Consider the following 18,538-nt stretch of genomic DNA (forward strand, 5'->3'; position numbering starts at 1 on the left):
GGGGCACCTGGATGGCTCAGTCTGTTAAGTGTCTGCTTCCAGCTCGGGTCATGATCTTGGGGTCCTGGGATCCAGCCCAAGCTTCACAGCAGGCTCATTGCTCAGCGGAGAGCCTGCTTTTTCCTCTCCTTCTGCCTGCCAGCCCCCCCCCTGCTTGTGTTCACACACTCTCTCGCTGTCAAACGAATAAATAAAATCCTAAAAAAAATAAAAAGATCCAGAGGCAATTGGTAGGGTAATAAAACTTGGGGACAGAATTTGCTTGCCTCCCTAAAAATGCACCTATGGGCCCCGGAACCTCTAGCACTCTAATTCTCAATACAGAGTGGTGTAATTACTTGATCAGGACGGAATTTGGTTTTTCTGCTCACTGCAGCTCCTCCAGCACAGAACCCAGCAGGGGTTAGGTACCCCAATCCAGTGCCAAACAAACTCATCTGGGATTAGCACTGGCTCTTTAACCTCGCCAGCTCTGCCTATTCACAAAGATTTTTCTCTTGTTGCTCTGTAAAGTACCATACAGCTTTCTGTGTATGGAAACTTAAAAAAAAAAAAAGAATGAAAAGCCCAAATTTACTTTAGATACCGTAGTTTAGAATTTAAACTCCTGTTCTTACTTTGGAATGCCACATTAGGTACCTATGTGTATTCCTTTTAAATTTTTAAGAAATATTTCGGCCACTGGCAGTGCATTGTGCAAAATAAAATAGAGAAGACATTTAGAATGTTTAACTTAATTTATTTTGTTTTGAATGAGTGACTCTTTGGCATGGTTCATAAGCCTAAAGAGAGAAAAATTCTCCTCTTACCTCATCGTCCAGCAGCTTGTTTTCCTCTCTTTGGAAGCAACCAGTGCTATTTAATTGTGTATCCCTCCAGGAACATGTTTTAAGAATATACACGTATATATGTAGAGACATTCTTTTCCTCTCCTTCCTTCCACAAATGGAATCATGTCATAGACATTGTTTGATACTTTTTTTTCTCACTTAATATATTTCAGAGGTAACTCTCTAACAGGACATGTAGGTAGGACTTCTTCTTCTTTTTTTTTTAATGGCTGGATACTATTCCATTGTATATTTGTTAATAGAACCATAGCAATAATGATAACATTTAATACTTAGGTAGTATCCAAACACTATTCTAAACGTCTTTAATCAGCATATTTAATCTTCTCAGCAATACCGCAAAATAGGTATGATTATTAAATCCCATTTTGCAGAGATGATACCTGAGACTCCTAGCATTTAAAAAAAAATTCATTTATTTATTCATGAGAGATACAAAGAGAGAGAGGCAGAGACACAGGCAGAGGGAGAAGCAGGCTCCATGCAGGGAGCACGACGTGGGACTCAATCCCGGGTCTCCAGGACCATGACCTAGGCTGAAGCCAGCGCTAAACCGCTGAGCCACCCAGGCTGCCCGACTCCTAGCATTTAAATAACTTGCCCAATGTCACAAAATTCGTAAGCAATGGACAGGACCAGCTATCTAATTTGAGGAACTCAGTGCAAAATAAAAATGTGAACCCTTTTATTCAAAAAGCAGAAAAGAGATACCATTAAAGGTACTAAAATGTATAAAGTCTTTTCTTTCATGGTCTCTGTCTTCACTTGTCATGGTGTTTTTTATCTGCAATGTCATCTAAGTAAGGAACAATTAAAAATTTAAATCATTAGTGTGAATTTTACCATCCATCTTTATATTGTACAATGCCATTTTAAAAGACATTTAGCTCCTATGTTATAGAAGTTATATAATTTGTAGCTTGTACTTGCACATGTATTTTGTTCTTATCAGGACAGTGGGGACTCTGGAAAAATTAACTCAAATGTTTTGATTTCTCTTCTTAATGCACACACATTCTACCAATACCTTGCTTTCCACTTACTGAAGAGGAAGGAAGGACTAAAGGGTAAAGAACTTGGGGTTGACTTGTCTGCCTTTTCCTTCTGCATCATCATTTTTAGCATGAGCAATGGGCTCATACAGAGAAGTAATATCAGTAACACCAGTAAAAAAAGGTATGATATGGGTCTTCATTCTGGCTTTGGAGCACGTTCTAGTTTAAATGGAAAGCTTGGCTTCTCAGGGCTTATTCAGTCATACATGTAACACGCTTATCTTTTTTTCAAGATTTTATTTATTTATTTGATGGACAGAGGGCACCAGCAGGGTGAGCTGCAGAGGGAGAAGAAGATAAGTCCCCCGCCGCAGAACAAGGATCCCTGATATGGGGCTCCATTCCAGGATCCCAAGATTATGACTTGGGCTAACGGCAGACGCTTAACCAACTGAGCCACCTAGGTGCCCCATAACATGCTTATGTTGCACTCACTGAGCTTTGTCGAGCTCCTATGCATCATGGGCCCGCCAGAATTCTGTGTTCGTGGGGCATCACCAATGCTATTTGTGAATGGGATGGCAAGGAATCATGACACTTAATTGTGCCTATCTCCTCTGCTTGTGCATTTGCTTCATTGCCCCATCATACTTCACAGACAAAACCCAAGTTCAAAAGTAAAATTGTTAAGAGTTTCAAAATGGCAGCAGCAGAGTGTGTGTGTGTGTGTGTGTGTGTGTGTGTGTTGGGGGGTGGTCATTCTGAGTGTGGGACCTTTTGTGCTTGCACAGGTGACATGCCAATGAAGCCTGCCATGGTGACAGAGCAGGATTCAATTCGTAAGTTATTTAACCAGTCCTATAATGATGTGCCCTTAACTTTTATTTTCCTCATCTTTTGTTATTATAAATAACTAAAAACAAACTGATAACCATGTTTATACAGATTATTTAAAATTTTGAAAATAAGGAAAATATTTGTTACACTGTTTTCATTTTATTTAATTTGCTCTGATATAAGTATATTCTCAGGTTGAGATTCAAGCCTTCTTCCTCATAAACCACTCCATGATAAGAATGAAATAAACAGTCTCATGTTTCCAGACTTTTCAGAGAATATATCAGTAAGTTAAATTCTAGAGCATAAAATAGTGCCTGTTATATAGCAGGTACTCAATAACTATTTGGAGAATAAGTGAATACGTATCTAGAGATAGGATTGCTGAATTAAATGGTATTTGCATTTATAATTTTGATGGCTATTGCCTAATTGTCCTGCATAAATATTGTAACAACCTATATTTTCTCTAGTGATATATGAAAATAGATATTTCTTCCTCCACTGCCAACACAATGTGTTAGCAAATGTTGTTTATCTTCATGACCTGTTAGATGAAAATCATGAGCTTTAAATCTTTTAGAGAAGTTGGGCATCTTTAGTTTAAGAGCCTTTACTACTTTCTTCTTTGTGAAAGTTGTCATCCTTTTGTCCATTTTTCTAAAGAAATGCTGTTTTAAAAAAATATTTTCATTGTGAAATGTAACATACACACAGAAGAATATATAAAACTGTTTTGGTACATTTGAACAAATAGGTATAGAGCAAACACTTGTGTACCTATCAAAAAGTAGAACGTTGCCAGCTCCTGAGAACAACCCCTACTCCCAATCAAACAAAACTCTGTCTGCCCCCTACTGGCTATCCTGATTTTTATTGTATTCACTTCCTTTACCTTAGAATTTTAACACCTACGTATGCATCCCTCAACAATATAGTTTAGTTTTCCCTGTTTTTGAACTTTATATACATGGAATCAAACTATATATAGATTTTGTATCTTGCTTTTGTGTGTGTTCAATTATTACCTTTGTAAGAATTTATTGTTGGTGTTGAATATAACCAAAGTTTATTAATTTTCATTGTACATATATACCACATTTTAACCGTTTTATGCTTTTAGAAATATTTTATTTATTTATCTGAGAGAGAGGAGAGGGAGAGCACGCACAAATGGGAGGGGCAAAGGGAGAGGGAGAAGCAGACTCCCCGCTGAGCAGAGAGCCCCTCATGGGGCTTAATCCCAGGACCCTGAGATCATGACCTGAGCAAAAGTCAGATGCTCCACCAACTGAACCACCCAGGGGCCCCCATTTTATCCTCTGTAGACATTTGAGATGTTTCCAGTTTGGGGCATTGAGGAATAATGCTGCTATGAATAATCTTGTACAGTAATTCTCACACTTAAAATTCTGCATTTCTTTATATATCTAGCAATGAAACTGCTGGAATAGAGTATGCATATCTTAAATTTTCTTAGATTATATGAATCTTCCAAAGTGGCTGTACTAGTTTACATTCTCACTAGCAGTGTACAAGGATTGCTGGTCTTTATTTATTGGTTTGTAGAAAGTCTTTAGGATACAGAATTATGGAAATTAGCGCTTTGTAATATGAATTGCCAAAATATTTTTCTGAATTTACAATCCTTTTAAGAAAGCACTGATGTTTTTTCCCCACTAGAAGAACAAAAATGTAACTGGCAGAAGTGGAGTGTTCTAATTTTGAGGCATTAAATGAGAAACAAGTGCTCTGGGTTAGCCCCTTTTTGCTTTTTATTTGCTATTACATATGTCATTAATACAAATAATCTTACGACAAATTTTCATGAAATAACCTGGATTACAAGATGCAAAATATAATAATAATAATAATAAGAATAATAGTTAAAAATTGAGTGTTCAGCCTGTGTCAGGTACTATTTTACATCCATTATATGTATTAATTTAATCCTCATAAAACCGTAGGAAGTAGGTACTATTTTTCCTCTCATTTTGCAGATGTGTGAAATATGAAGCTGGATTGAAGATGTTTTCTTTTTTTTTTTTTTTTTGAAGATGTTTTCTAAGGCTGATTTAAGCAGAGAAAATATTTTTTCTTAGCTGATAAATATATATTTTTTTTTATTTATTTATGATAGTCACACACACAGAGAGAGAGAGAGGCAGAGACACAGGCAGAAGGAGAAGCAGGCTCCATGCACCGGGAGCCCGACGTGGGATTCGATCCCGGGTCTCCAGGATCGCGCCCTGGTCCAAAGGCAGGCGCCAAACCGCTGCGCCACCCAGGGATCCCTGATAAATATTTTTTAAAAAATATTTTATTTATTTATTTTAGAGATAGAGTGACAGCATGCACAAGTGGAGTTGAGGGATGAAAAACCTCAAGGAGACCCTGAACTGAACGTAGAGCCTGATGCTGTTGGATCCCATGATCCTGGGATCATGACTTGAGCTGAAGGCAGAGACTTAACTGACTGAGCCACTCAGACCCCCTAGGGTATTGTTTTTTAACCTGTGATCCACAGGTTAAGAAGTTTATGAACTTAGATCAGGAAAAGTAATATGCTTTTATTTGTGCTAAGGTCTAATGAAAATTAGCATCACCTTCAATTCCGAGTAGAGAAAATAAACTAAGTAGTATTAGCAGTAACTGATCTTGTCAGTAATAGAAATCATAGTTTCCTGTTATATGAAAGTTGTTGCAACTATCTTGAGATACTATTTCTGTTCATCTACTACCTCAAAATTATGGTGGTGATTAGGCCTGCCATTAGATCTTATTATTTAATATAAAACACATATATTACTATATCGCACTTTAAAAAAAAAAAAGATTTTACTTATCTATTCATGAGAGACACAAAGAGAGACAGAGACATAGGCAGAGGGAGAAGCAGGCTCCCTGCTAGGAGCCCAATGTGGGACTCAATCCCAGGACCCTGAGATCATGACCTGAGCCAAAGGCAGAGGCTTTAACCCCTGAGCCACCCAGGTGCCTCACTATATCACACTTCTAAAAATGTTTTGAAAATTGTGTTTTAATATAATTGGTTTCCTTTGAATTTGTAGGTATGCTTCTTATACATTTAAAATACTCTTAGAAGGGGTCCATACGCTTCATCAGAGTGCCGAAAGGATCCATGGTTTGAAAATGTTAAGAACTCTGCTTTATGGGTATTTCCTTGGCTTTCCTTCTTCTTGAATGAGCCTAAAGAGGGCCCCTGAGGTTCTCCCAGTTTTATTAGTCTATTTTTCCAGATATTCCTCCCTCCCTTAATTTTCATGCTTCTTCAACATGTAGTGTTTTTCTTACCTCACTGACACTCTTTCTGTTTCTTTTCATCTTCCTGACTGTGACCATGGGTGTGTTTTTACACTTGTATGGGGAGTTTATCCTCTAGCGCGTCGACCACTGTATTAAGGCAAGAACTGGAAATCTGCCTTAGTCCAGATTGCTCACTCTCTCCCCAATTCCATAACCCCAGCTGCCTCTGGGACACCTCCACTTGTTTTTGTCACTGATATCTGGAAGGAACATATTAAAAACTAAAATTACTCCCCACATCTGCATGTTGTCCCACTTTGCCTGGGTGACCTTTGCCTGGATGACTCCTGATTTTGTGGCCTTAGAATTATTTAAAAGTATAAATCAATTAATTACAACCCTCCCCCCCGCCCCCCCCAAAAAAACGAAAAAAACAAAAAAACAAAACAAAACCCTGGAATCTTTGTGAATGGTGCAAAAATCAAAAGATACAAAAGGATGTGCCCGGAAAGGCAAGTCTTTCTCCCATCTGGTCTCCTAGGCATTCAGTTCCCCCTCCCAGAAGGAAACCACTGTTACTAGTTCTTAGAGTGATTTGTGATTCCTTCTTATTTTTGCCTTTATCTCAAGTCGTTCCCTGTCTGTAAGATGAGTGCCCTTTCCTCTCCAGGCCCCTGTGACCATAGATGTTTGACTTTATGTATAAGTATTGGCATGTGTATATTTTATGCACAAACATAAAATCTCTCCCTGTGGCCTTCCGGCCTCGAGTTTTCATCGCGTCGCTTCCTGGATGAGGAACCTACAGGGGTGAGGGGCCGGGGTTGGGGGTGATGGAGAAGAGGATCTACAGGGCACTAGGTAGGGGGCTTGGAGTGGCCGACTGGTGGGAAGCTCTGCCAGGGCTCCTATTTCCTCTATTTCTCCCGCCTCGGGCCCCCTTCCCGTCCTCTTGTCCAAATGTCTCTCGTTTCCAAGAGCCGAGACAGAGACAGAGACAGAGAGATACACAGAGACTGAGACGCCGAGGCACCAGCATCCCTCTCCCCCCTCTGTCCCGCCCCAGCGCCCTGACGGACGGCCGCCCTCAGCCAATGGCGCTCACGATGTGCCCCGGAAGGGCCAATGGGAGACAGAGGAGGGCGGAAGATTCCCCGCCCCCACTTCTAGGCTTGGTTGAGCCGTGCAGGTAGGTCCGGGGCCGGGGGAGCCGCCGTTGGCACTGGTGCCCGGGGGGGTGGGGGCACGAGTCAGTAGGGGTGATGGTGGGGAAGGGGAGGCGGCCCCAACTGCGGGAGCCCGAGGGGGCGGCCCGGCCGGGAGGCGGGGAGCCGGAGGGCCCGGGGAGCGGGCGCCGCCGAGGGCCCTGGAAGCGGCTGGGCTGGGGGAGAGGGGACGCGTGTGCGGGGCACCGGGACCCCCGCCCCGCGCCCACCCGCAGGCCTGGGCCGCGGGCTGCGGGCCGAGGGGCCGGGGGGCCCGGCTGCCCCGGGGGCGGGCCGGCGCCGGGCCCGGGGCCGGGGGCGCCTGGCAGAGCCCGGGGCGCCAGGCCGAGCCGAGGTGGGACGGACCGACGCGGGGAGGAAGGGAAGCTGCATCCCGCGGGCCGCCCCTCCTGAAGCCAGCCGGGGCAACGGCCGCAGGCGCCCCTGCCTGGAGCCCACTCCCCCGCTCGCCCCGTCCTAACAATGAGGATGGGGCCGAAGGAGTCGCCCCACTGCGGGAAGGTGGGGGGGTAGGTTTGGGACTAGGGTCCGAGGCGGGGGGAGGGGTGGGAACTCGGGCTCTCCCCTTTCTCTTCCCTCCTTGGCTTTTGCGGTGGGGATCGTGGAGGGGCTATTACATCTCCTGAGACTTGGGTCAAGAGTCAAACTCCTCCCCGTCCCCCCCCCCCCCCCCCCCCGACCCCCTCAAAAAATCCGACGAGCGGTAAGGAAAGTGATGCCAAGTCTTCGAAGCAGAAGTGACAAGCGCATAGCAAGAACAAATGCACATCAGAGGTTTTTATTTTTAATTTTTCTTAAAAATAAGGGTATTATAGTCTTTGATTTTTTTTCAAAATTTATTTTACGGGCCGGGGGGGGGGTGTGTGTGCTGTTATTTTTGTCCCTACTCGGGCAAGCCTCCATTTTAAGCGAAGCAGTAACTGGTTAAGCTGGAATTTTCAATCAGGCCTAGGACTTGAACAAGGATCCTACAAGAGGTCATTTAATCGATCCTCCTTCCTCCACGCAAACTTGCCTCCCTCCCAAACTCAAAATTAAGTTGTTTGGTCTGCTTTTAAAGATCTCTAGGAAAGAAGGGTCTTTTATTTGCTTGTAGCATATCAGGCAAGACGGGATTTCTTTTTCATGTAGAATGAGCTCTGAAACTTAAATGCAATAAAATTTAGGACAATCAGAATAATCAGGTTTTAATTTGTTAAATAAAACTAAATGTGGCAAGGGTCTTTTTAGATGGTCAATTAACAAATCACTTTTTAAGAGTGTTTTTAAAGTACCCTGGATAATCATTTTTTAATGATTTTTGGGATTTTGGTTTTCTGACTCTTTGATAAGCAATTTTATATTATCTAAAATATGTGTTACATATTTAATCCACATTTTATGTAAAATATATTTCTACATGTATATGGAGATATACATTATACACATCTGCCCTTTTCTAAGGGGACTATGATCTTTATATGTCTTTAGGATGGTGATGCAAACAGTACTTTGAATTTCTGTCCCAATAGCTTAAAATATTCAGTTATTCTTGATTAGTTTTCAGTCTCATCGAAAGTCCTCTCTTTCAGATACCTTCTTGAAACAAAAAGTTTTCCTACCTGCTCATACCTGGTGACTGAAGGATTGCTGATTCCCTTCTTGCTCATCTCTGAGTATTGTCTGAACTCTTCTGACACTATGAATGCTTTTTGGATGCCTCTCAAGGTAGGATGTATTATTTTTTTAAATTCAAGTCCTTATTTTATTTTCTTCTTTAGAATTGAGTGTATCTGAATCCTTGAATTTGCAATTCTTCAGCCGTCTTACCTGAGACTCCTTTCCCCTCCAAAATGATTGTGGTGTCTGCTTCCAGGACTGATCGGTTACTCCTTTCTTTGTATTGCTACTGCTGTTGATTATTGGTGTTAAAGTATTAATGAAGTTCTTGAATTAACTTCTATTATAATAATGTGTTTACTTTTTAACTTTAAACGATGACAGCTCACATAGTTGTAAAATTCTGTTGCCGTCTCAGTGGGATGGATTGGTAATCAGACATCCAGGTCCACTTTCAAGCAGGTACTTTAGAGTCATAGGTACTAGGGTGTGCCCCACTCTTGCAAATCTGTAGCTGATTCATGTGTTACAGAAGATGTGTCATTAACCATTTGTTTACTCCGAAACTTCATATAGTAGATTAGAACATTCTAAGACCTGTTGGTTTCTGTGTGCAACTCTGTTGGAGAATCCTCCTGCTGCCCCCTAGGCCTTTACAATCGAATTTACACTATTTTTCTCAACAGGTAACATTTTGTGCCAAGTTTAATCTCACAGGATAAACTTCTGGGGCAGTGTGGACAGATGATCTTTAGATGGAAAAAGCCCTCATTGATGTGATGGTCCTCCAGTCTTTTGCTTCCTTCCAATCTCTTGTACAGAGGTGGCCAAAGGACTCTCCATTAGGACTAAACAGAGGGTTAAGTTTTACCAAGTGGCAAGGTTGCCTTCCTTTGGAGCTAGATACTATTGTAGTTAAGACTGTTGTGTGGTAGTCTGTTCTTTGGAATTCCAAGTTAATGCAGTGGATAAATCAGAGAATAATACATTATAGGTAACATAAATAGGAACTTGTGGGGAATCTTTAGGTAAATGTAGACTGAATTCTCATCTTCATTTATGTTCCAGCTGCTATTGTTGGATAATGAGTGCTTTTACTAGTATAAAGGACGCCAAAGTGACAGTTCCCAGCCATTCTCCTTATAGAATTGGAGGGGTTGCATGGGGAATCCAGTCAGAAGTCCTGAACCTAAAAAAAAAAAAAAAAAGAAGTCCTGAACCTGTAAGAATCAAAGGACCTTGTAGAAGAGTATTTCTCTTTGGTCCCAAGTGTTTAGTGCCAGGAACTGGTGGTCCTTGTTATCTTTAGGAAGTAGGCAAAGGGATATCGATACTAGTTTTCTAGAAACCTAAGGAGATTGAGACCAGTATATTGGCTTTTATTTTATAGTCACCTTAGTTTTAACTAATGTGTTAGGCGCGTAGAGGCCTGCTTTTTAACATATATATGATGTTTAAGATTTTAAATCTAAAAAAAAAAAAAAAAAAGATTTTAAATCTAAATCTCTGAATCAGGAATGTTATAGTATAGTTGCACAGTAATCCCCAGAGTTGTATGAAAGGCTTCTGGCATGTCAGGAAAAAAGAACAGTTCCATACTATGTGAGTTACCTACTTAAGAATTTAGTTATGTGGCTGCCATAATTTTATGTTCCCCATCAATCCTTTGATCACTGGAAGACCTCTTTTGAGTCTAAACAAATTTTTTATTTGCTGGCATTTATTTAAATTCCTTTTATTACTTAAAAAAAAAAAACACCTTGAAACTTGTGTTGGAGACCTTTTGGGAAGAGGATAGCCTTGAATTTAAAGGATGGAAAATAAAAAGGGAGAGAAAACTTTATTCTCTTTTTCATTGGGAATACCCTGAAGATGTTCCTGAGATGTATTTTCAGATTACAGCTGCTTATTTTTAAGTTAAAAAAAAAAAAAGGTTAACTAAAATGTATACTTTGGAGCCAAAATGTGCATTTTTTTTTTTTTTTTTATAGCTCTTACTCTTTGTTTCTGATTCTCTTATTTCAGAATGAACTCTAGTTCTGTCAGGCATTACTTCCATATTAGACCTGAGTATGTGCTTTGTTTCCATGCGTATAGAAAATAGCGCCATTACGCACCCTTTTCACAAACCAAAGTACCAATGGAAAGATAAGTAACAAAGGCAAAAGAACTCCAAACAAAAACTCCTCAATTTAAGGCATTGTTGTTAATTAGAAATTCCCATGGTGCTTACTTACCCCTTTCTCTCTGTATATCAGGGATCTACGGCTTTTTCATTGCTAGCCATGACTAAGCACTATCGATAATGTTTGATGTTCTTAGGTCCAGTTGACAGGGCTGGGCATGGGTGAGATGGAAGAGGAACAGGAAGGGGGAGGAGAAGAAATGGGCGAGTTGGAGAAAAGAGCAAAGAGAAGATGAGGTAGCAGAGAGAAGAGATAATATGGGCTTTGACATGTGGTCTGGTGCTACCCGCACTTTTTTCATGTAGCATTACAGCCTACTGGTACCTTGTATGCTGGATTGAACTATGATGGAAGTAAGTGAAAAAGTATTTTTGACAAAAGGACAGAATTAAAATATAAATCAATATGATACAGAAAGGTTTCCAAGATACATAGTTAAGTGAAAAGAAAGCAAGATGTAGAATAGTGTGTATGGTATGTTACCCTTTATGTTTTTTTGCAGGGGGTGGGGAGCTGGAAAGGAGAAAAGACAGTTTGTATTGGCTTGGTATATATGCATTAAAAACTTTAGAGGAATAAACAAAATTGTGACATTGGTTACCTGTTAAGTCTAGGAACTCGGTGGGTAGAGGACAGAGTGGGAAAGAGACTTCTCACTGTATTAAATTTTTTATACTTTGATATTTGTATCAAAATTTAAAAACTTTAATACAAAATTTTAAAAACCCTTAAAAAAACAGTACTTCGGTCTTTACATCTCTTCTCCAATGTCTGGAAGTCAGAGAAGTAGTCAGGGCTACAACTAGAGAGAGGCGATAACCCTTGAACAGTGGCTGAAGGGATACATAGACAAAGGTTACTGTCACCTGGACACACATTCTCCTGAGATCTTGAAGAATTTTGAATTTATAGATGTGTATTTCTAGTATTGAATTGGAAGGTCAGGCATTTAAAAATTTTACTTGCTCTTAAAGTTTTAGAAAAAAGATTTTCATTGTTTAGTCTCTCATATTAGCAATTAGATACATTATCATGTTCTTAGTTGTGTGATCTTGGGCAATTTCTTAATCTCTCTGAGATTCAGAGTCATCCTTTGTATTGGAAAGAATATTAACATTTACTTCACAGGATTGTTGTGTATATTATAGCTGTAAGGGACATGGTATCTGGCTTAGTGAACTACTATAGTTATTACAATAATTACTATTAATGATAGTTCCTTACATCCTGGTGGTAAGAGTGGGGGCTCTGGCTGATGTTGGGCAAATTCCTTAACCTCCTAGAGCCTTGGTGTCCTCATCTGTAAAAAGGGCATAATTATAGTACCTAGATCTCAGAGTGGACTTCGGAAGAACTAAATGAGTTTGTTGCTGCAAAATGCTTGGAATAACACTTGGTATGTGCTTAGTAAACACGAGCTGCTAATTCTCTTCCTGACATATTTGCTAGGGCTGCCATAACAAAGTGCCACAAATTGAGTGGCTTACGAACAGAAATGTATTGTGTCTCCATTCTGGAGGCTAGAAGTCTGAGGGCAGGGACATGCTCCCTCTGAAGGTGCTAGGGCAGGATCTGTTCAGGCCTCTCTGCTAACTTCTGATAGTTCCTTGGCTTGTGGCCACATGACTTCGGTCTTTATTTTGTAGAGTTCCTCCTGTGTACGTGTCTTTGTGTTTAAAATTTCTACTTTTGGGCAGCCCCGGTGGCCCAGCAGTTTAGTGCCACCTTTAGCCCAGGGTGTGATCCTGGAGACTCGGGATCGAGTCCCACATCAGGCTCCCTGCATGGAGCCTGCTTCTCCTTCTGCCTCTCTCTCTCTCTCTCTGTCTGTCATGAATAAATAAACAAAATCTTTAAAAAAAAATTTCTTCTTTTTAAAAGCACAAACGATACTGGGTTCGGGCTCACCCCAGTGATCTCATTTTAACTTTATTACTTCTGTAAAGACCCTATCTCCAGTTTTGCTGTACTGCGCATTAGGAGTCCAAAATATCCTTTTGGGAACACAATTCAACCCATAACATCCAGTAGCCTTGTCAGCTTCACAGACTTATAAGCTCAACATGGGTGGCAGACCCTCAACACCTGTACATAGGAAATGAAAATTTTGGTGCAAATTGGTAATGTGATATAAAGAAATAGATTATTTCCTTAAACTTTTAATGGATTTATCTTTATTATGTATAGATTTTTTTGTAACCAATGAAATTTTAGATTTATATAAAATCAAAACTTTACAAAGTTCGATTCTTCTTTTTTTTAAAGGTATCAGTAAAATTCTGATTTGAAAAATTAAGGTCAAATTTACAGTCTGGCTCTCCATGTCTCGCTCTTGAAAAAAATGATAGAACTTTGGGATTTCCTTAATGTTTACGAATTAGGCCCGGTTGTCTGTCTCTAGGAGTTTGGGACCTACGGTTACCTAGTGAGGAATTAACACCTCTTCCCTTTGTGTTTTATATGCCATCAGATGCCAAATTTGAAGAAGCTGGCATGGTTATCCTCTAACATTTGGCGTCAAACTGTCCTTTTTGGGGTAGACAGAATGGGTCACTCCAGAAATAGTAAGACCTTGAGGAAGTTCTCCTATGGCTTGCACGGATTTGGTCAGCCCTCTGCTTCCATTCCCTTCCTGTTTGCCATTAGGGTAAAGTTCAAACTTTTTAAGGTAGAATATAGACCTCTGATGATCTAGCAGCTGCTGACCTTTTGGTTTTGTTTTTAAGCCTTACCTTTCACCACTGGCCTGAATGATCCTTTCTTTGATGATTTCCTTCTCCTGAAACTTCTCGTGTTAAGACTTAAACAGTTAGCATTTAGGTCAAAGTTTTCCTAAAGGTATTACATGTTTCTCTGCCTCCTTAAAGAAAGCACCCCACACAAAATTTTATCTTTTAATAATAATACAAAGTTATTAAAGATCCTCACTGTTCCTAGCAATTACTGTACTGGGCTGAAATATAATTGCCTTTTAGAGACCATAAAATATACCTTATAAATGGACTAGTATGTATGTATTATATATACTTGGGTTATTTTTTTAAATTAAATTTATTTTAAGTAATCTCTATACCCAATATGGGGTTCAAACTTATGACCCTGAGATCACAAATCACGTGCTCTTCTGACTGAGCCAGTGGAGCATCCCACTCTTGGGTTATTCTTTATATTCTTTTGTCTGTTACCATCTATTTTCATGATCTGCCTTAGTGTCAGGCAGTTAAGTGTTCTTATCCCAGCCTCCAGCAGCTCTCCCCTCCCCTCCCCTCTATTTTAATGCTTTCTTTCCATAGTAGGCTAAGATACCGGCAAAATAAGCTTATATAAATTATTTGTCAAGGAAAAGTAATGGATCTTTAGCGATAGCTGGAGAGACCTTTCTATGGATGGAATACAAGAAGAATGACAATCTTCTGGCAGTCTGATGCAAAATGATATGATATGGTTTTGCTTGTGTGCATTTTATGGAGAGGAAGGGTGCATTGCCTTCATCAGATTTTTAAGTGGTCTGGGACTGTTCTAGATAAATGCGTGTTATGAAATTGCTTTGTGAGTTGTCATCAGAGATCCGTTCCTAAATTCCTTCTCTTAGCTCCCTACCCTGAAGTGAAGGAGTTCACAGTGTTGGGTAATTGTTTGCTCTATGGGAGGAAGGGCGATTCAGCTAGGTCAGAGAGAGCGCTTAAGAGCACCAGAGGCAGGGGCTGGTGTTGGGGAGAGAAGTCAGGTTGAGGGTAGGAGAGCAGTGCTAGGTTTTCTTGGCTGGTTTGCTCCACAGAACAAAGGGAGTAGCCATAGTAATTGTGGAAGCTCGGAGAATAAATTCAGGTACTTGATTTGAAGAAATTGAAAAATATTTTTTTAAGTTATCTTTTTTATTCTGAACAGTCTAGTAATTTAAGTATTTGCTAGGTTTTTTTTCTTCTTTAAAAATCATCTTGTGAAATATTTGCTACCTAGATCATAATATGGTAAGTGAGATAGCCAGATGAAAGTGAAAACAGGGATAGAGGAATCAAATTCATTAACGTTATAATTCTAAAAGCATCTTACTATGGGGGCTTCTTTGGAAGTTAAACAGCTGCCCTGATTATAAAGGAAATTGCCCTTCCCCCAGTGACTTTGCCTCTTGGGTCAGAGAGCACACAAAGCCTGTCCGGAAAGAAGACCTCTTGGGCCAATCCCTGTGCCTCTCTTTGCCTCTTCCCATGCTAGACCCAGCCCTCTGGCCTCTTGAGCTATTTTCTTCCTCCTGTAGGTACCTCTGGCTGTCAGTTGTCTCTTCCCAACCAGTTTTCAACCTCCCATTCCCTGTTGGCTCTTGTCCTTCAGCTTATAAAGATACTCAAGTCTCTTTCACTTTTTAAGAATATAGGACCCAGCTCTACAGCCATTGGTTGGTAGCTTCTACTTACATGTACCCTCACAGATTCATTCCTATTGCCCCTATCTTCTGAGGCTTCCTCATAGTGTCTCATGCTATGGACCATCCCCCCTGGCTGTGGTGGTGGTGGACCCTCCTGGCCTCATGTCTTCATTTCTGAAATGCAGTGTAGAAGAGTGACAGAGAACATGTACTCTGGATCCAGAATCCTAGATTTGGATTTCAGCTCTGCCACTTAATGTGTGACCTCTGGAAAATAATTTAACATCTCTGTGCCTCAGTTACTTTCTTTAAAAAATGGGGAACATAATAAAAATAATAGCACCTCCCTCAGAGGACTGTTGTAAGAAAGAAATGAATTGATATATGAAAAAGTACATTGGGATCCCTGGGTGGCGCAGCGGTTTGGCGCCTGCCTTTGGCCCAGGGCGCAATCCTGGAGACCGGGATCTAATCCCACGTCGGGCTCCCGGTGCATGGAGCCTGCTTCTCCCTCTGCCTGTGTCTGTGCCTCTCTCTCTGTGACTATCATAAATAAATAAAAAAATATATTAAAAAAATAGTTTAAAAAAAAAGAAAAAGTACATGGAAGGGTGCTTGGCACACAGTAAAATACAGATGATGTAAATGCAGGCTCTTTCTGTTTTCTTTGCAGTCTTTTTTTCCTTTTTCACATCACTGTGTGTCTTACCTTCGCCCTCTCTCCTCTTAACCTATGCATTTCCTGGGGGACATCTTAGAGAAGTTTATGTTTCACTCTCCATCCTTATACTGATGATTTGCACGTATGTTTTTCCCAGCTCTACATGGTCTTATCATCTTTGATCCCGTATACACCACTGTCTCCTGGACATCTTCATTTGGGTGTCCCATGTTCATTTCAAAATGCCCTAGTCAGCTACTTCCCCAAGTCAGCCTCTTCCCATCTTTATGTCCCTGTTAGTGGAACATTCACCCAACCAATGACTCAAGTCAGGATTCCTTCTTATGGCACAATGGTCACCATGTTCTTGAGATCCCAATTTATAATGTTTCCTTAGTCATACCTTTGTCTGCATGACCTCTGTCACCTTCCAATCATTCTACTTGACTGCCTTCTGTCTTCCATGTTGCTGCCAAAGTGATCCTTGTAAAATGTCAATCTCATCATCTGATCATATACCTCCACCCCCTGGTTCCCCCTGGCTTACTGGGTTTTCAAGGTAGAATTCAAATGCTTTTGTGAAGCATTCAGGCCTTGGTGATCTGGCAGGAGCATCCTGCCCTCAATGGTACTGAACTGCTGGCAGTTCCTTCTGTACACCTGATTGCTCCTTTGCCCCTGGGCCTTCACACAAGCAGTTGCTTCTGTTTAAAATGAAACAGGTATGAAAGCCTAGATCTTGAATAACAGTGATGATAAGAGTAACAGCAATTGTAGTTGATACGGAGAGCTTCCCATGTATGCATGCATTGTGTTTGGGTGTGTGTGCACGCACCTGGCCTTTCTGTTGTACGGTAATTACAGGTTTGCTACTCTCCCCCATCTAGTCTCCACGTCCTTTGAGAGTAGAGGTTGTGTCTTGTCTTTTATCATCACTGCTTGCCATGTGATAGCACTAAGTGAATGTGTATTGAATGAATGGGTCTAAGGACGACATTGCCCAATCTGTGAAGTACATCTTTAGGAGGGTATCAGTGGAAAAGCTGAGTTACATCCATTCACCAGTCCTGCCTTACCCTTTGGAACTATAGGACTCAACCCGTTCAGTGTGAACAACTGTGTAGCTTGGAATAAGGATTACAAGAAAGTTTTTGATTTGTTTTTGTTTTAAATTTCCACTGAATGATAAAGGGCATAGGTGTTCCTGTTTTCTTAGTTTTACTTTGAAAAAGAGGCCAATTTGCTGACAACCCAGTGTTACCTGGTAGCTAGAATGTTTTCACATTATTAGAATAAAGTATATGAATGAATATTATTGAATATTATTTAGGCTTATGATCCAACTAGGTAGTAGATTGGCAATCAACTGATTAAAAGTTTAGATTTCTTCTTTAGTGATCAGATGTCCCCTCCCTCCTTTTTCATAACTGTTCTATTGCGTGTAGACACATGCTGTTTTACCTTTTTTTTTTTTAATTTTTATTTATTTATGATAGTCACACAGAGAGAGAGAGAGAGCGAGGCAGAGACATAGGCAGAGGGAGAAGCAGGCTCCATGCACCAGGAGCCCGATGTGGGATTCGATCCCGGGTCTCCAGGATCGCGCCCTGAGCCAAAGGCAGGCGCTAAACCACTGCGCCACCCAGGGATCCCTGTTTTACCTTTTATCACTGTATATAAATTGTGTTTTTAGCAACAACCCAGAATATGGACATGCTTAAACAGTTGACTCTTGAACAATGCTGGGGGTTAGGAGTGCCAACCCTGTGCAGTCAAAAATCCACATATAACTTTTGACTTCCTACAACTTAACTATGCATAGCCTACTGTTGACCAGAAGCCTTACTGATAACATGAACAGTCGATTAACATGTAATTTCTATGTTACATATATTCCATATATTTTTAAAGATTATATTTATTTATTCATGAGAGACTCAGAGAGAGGGAGAGTTAGAGACATAGGCAGAGGGAGAAGCAGGCTCCACACAGGGAGCCCAATGTGGGACTAGGTCCCAGGACTCCAGGATCACGGCCTGAGCCGAAGGCAGGTGCTAAACCACTGAGCCACCCAGGCATCCCCCATATTATATTCTTACAATAAAGTAAGCTAGAGAAAAGAAAATGATATTAAGAAATCCTAAGGAAGAAAAAATTACTTTACAAGACTGTACTATATTTATTGATACTGTCAGTTTACACTGTCTCTTTGTAAGGTGAATCATGTGTCTGTGAAAATCTACATCAATATTGTCTTTTATGACACAAAATACAGTAGATGTTATGTATATTATACTAACACTAGACATTAGAAATGAAAAGATAATGTACAGTTTGTGTTTGTATAAATTTTAATAAATTTTAATTTTTTATAATAGATTTGTGTATATTTTATTGTAGTGATAAAATAGACTAGTATCTACATACATTTTACGCATTCACGATTTACTTAATGTTTTCTTCATTTTTTGGATGTTTCTAGACTATGCAGTTCATCTGCCAGTTTTTTCCAATTGTTGCAAATCTCCAAAATTTTTTCCAGTATTTTTA

At 40.4% G+C, this 18,538-nt stretch overlaps 1 protein-coding gene and 1 long non-coding RNA gene across 8 annotated transcripts in view; one reads left to right on the forward strand and one right to left on the reverse strand.

Moving 5' to 3' along the window:
* The first annotated feature begins 6,756 nt into the window (after positions 1-6,756).
* KANSL1 (KAT8 regulatory NSL complex subunit 1) overlaps positions 6,757-18,538 on the forward strand; it is a 188,873-nt gene continuing 177,091 nt past the window's right edge. For 2 of the 7 annotated variants that reach the window (XM_072746932.1, XM_072746934.1), the window contains exons 1-2: positions 7,028-7,139; positions 8,748-8,883. The gene's annotated coding sequence lies outside the window, so the exon portion shown is untranslated. Of the gene's footprint in view, positions 7,140-7,445; positions 7,686-7,861; positions 7,951-8,747; positions 8,884-18,538 lie in introns of those variants that run through there. The other 5 variants (XM_025999521.2, XM_072746936.1, XM_025999523.2 and 2 more) reach the window with 5 other exon arrangements.
* The window catches only part of LOC140597717 (uncharacterized), a 29,907-nt gene continuing 19,307 nt past the window's right edge, over positions 7,939-18,538 (reverse strand). Inside the window, exon 2 of the long non-coding RNA XR_011999576.1 lies at positions 7,939-9,964. This is a non-coding gene — a long non-coding RNA (uncharacterized lncRNA). The remainder of the gene's footprint in view (positions 9,965-18,538) is intronic.

Source organism: Vulpes vulpes, chromosome 2 (genome assembly GCF_048418805.1).
Source record: "Vulpes vulpes isolate BD-2025 chromosome 2, VulVul3, whole genome shotgun sequence".
Taxonomy (NCBI): domain Eukaryota; kingdom Metazoa; phylum Chordata; class Mammalia; order Carnivora; family Canidae; genus Vulpes; species Vulpes vulpes.